This window comes from Equus asinus, chromosome 5, assembly GCF_041296235.1.
Source record: "Equus asinus isolate D_3611 breed Donkey chromosome 5, EquAss-T2T_v2, whole genome shotgun sequence".
Taxonomy (NCBI): Eukaryota; Metazoa; Chordata; class Mammalia; order Perissodactyla; family Equidae; genus Equus; species Equus asinus.
Genome location: NC_091794.1, coordinates 87,194,478 through 87,196,382, shown reverse-complemented (window position 1 = coordinate 87,196,382; position 1,905 = coordinate 87,194,478). Strand labels below are relative to the sequence as shown.

The window sequence follows — 1,905 nt, the reverse complement described above, 5'->3', positions numbered from 1 at the left end:
AACTGGTGAACCCTTGGCCACCAAAGTGGAACATGTGAACTTAACCGCTGCATCACTGGGCCAGCCCCCATCATATTGTTATTAGCAGCAGCAAAGGAGAAAACAGGGACAGCGATGCAGATGCTCCTGGCAGATATAAAGGTAGAGCTGTGTTGTTTTCCTTAACTGGAAAAAAAATGTTTGTGACTCCTAACTTAAAGCAAGCACAAGAGGCTTCCCTCGAGCCTGGTGGACGCAGGCACTGGGGAGGGGGTGGGGAGGATTGAAACTGTGTAGAGCTCCAGGGTGGGGTCCCTTGGAAAACTGGCAAAAGGGTTTCTCCTCCCCCCTGCCAGATGAGCGAGTTCTTTTTCGGTTAAAAACAACCCAGAAAACAGGACAGCTACCAGGTAAGAAAAGAGTTTCTTAAAAAGGAACCACCATCTACAGGTATGATACAACAGTGTAAAAGGAAACAAAGTAATATTTACATGGTCATTGTTTTCACATTGGCTAGTTCTGTACAAAAAGCAGAATATTATGTGTATGAGTTAGCTGCTGCATAGATCTGAATGCTATTGATTTTATTTTTTCCCTTCATTAAAAATCTTCTTTCTGAGTAATTAAACTGAATACAGTATCATTTTGACATGGATGTTACACACAGTAAGAGTCAGCAGCCTGCAAGATAGATTCCTCTTCTCCCTTCTTCTGAAAAGAAATGACTGCAGCTTCATGAATGGGAACCAGGTCTTGGGCCTGGGGTCGGCCTGGGTATGGTGGTCCAGAGCGGGTCTGGCAGTCGCAGCTGTCTGGCGGACCTGGGCCGTGGAGGACAGAAGCAGCTGGGACAACCCCAAGCCCCCCAGCCTCACCCAAGAGCTGCCCAGGAAGGCTCGAGCTGCTGGCGAAGGGGGAGCCCACCGCGTCTGGTTCCCACTCCACCAGCTCTGGCGGGCCACAGGACCCAAGAGGTATAATTCTTTTAAAAAATCTTATTATTTTATTGGTAAAAAAATGTTCAGATTGTACCAACTACCTCTGGAAATGGAAAAGCGGTAAATTCTAAATAATGAGAACAGCTGCCACTTAGTGACCATTGACGTTGTACCAGTCACTCTATTATCTCAATTAATCCTCACAACAATGCTATGAACTAGATACTATGATTATTCCCATTTTACAGATGAAGAAACTGGGGCTTACAGAAGCTGAGTAATTTTCTCAGCGTTACACAGCTAACGAATGATGGAGCTGAGGTTTCAGTCCAGATCTCTCTGGCTCTAAATTTCAAGCTCTGAGCCATTCTGCTATACTTCCTCCTCTTTCATTCTGGATATTGATGCTTAGGTTCAGTTGTAGGTTTAGTTATTAATTTTTCAAAAATTACACGAGTAGTACATTTTATACATGTTAACTGCAAAAGATCCAAGTAATGAATAAGTTTCTGGAGTAAAATTCAACCCTCATTCACTCACTCCCACTCTATTGTTAAAAGTTCGATGTGTGTACCCAAAAGAAAATTCTTTTTTTTTTTTTTTCTTAAAGATTGGCACCTGGGCTAACAACTGTTGCCAATCTTTTTTTTTTTTTTTTCTGCTTTATCTCCCCAAACCCCGCCGTAAATAGTTGTATATCTTAGTTGCATGTCCTTCTAGTTGTGGGATGTGGGACACCGCCTCAACGTGGCCTGACGAGCGGTGCCGTGTGCGCGCCCAGGATCCCAACCCTGGGCCGCCGCAGCGGAACGCGCGAACTTAACCACTCGGCCACGGAGCCGGCCCCAGAAAATTCTTTAATATGACAAGAAATAGCTGCCTCAGTGTGGAGATTCCTCAAAAAATTAAAAATAGAACTACCATACGATCCAGCCATCCCACTACTGGGTATTTATCCAAAGAGCCTGAAGTCAGCAATCCCAAAAGT

The 1,905-nt window shown here is 44.4% G+C and overlaps 1 long non-coding RNA gene across 1 annotated transcript; it reads left to right on the top strand.

The window, feature by feature from the left end:
* Positions 1 to 836, top strand: LOC139045331 (uncharacterized). Its single transcript, XR_011503485.1, has 3 exons — positions 1 to 141; positions 336 to 389; positions 699 to 836. It is a non-coding gene; the product is annotated as an uncharacterized lncRNA (long non-coding RNA).
* The last annotated feature ends 1,069 nt before the right edge of the window (positions 837 to 1,905 follow it).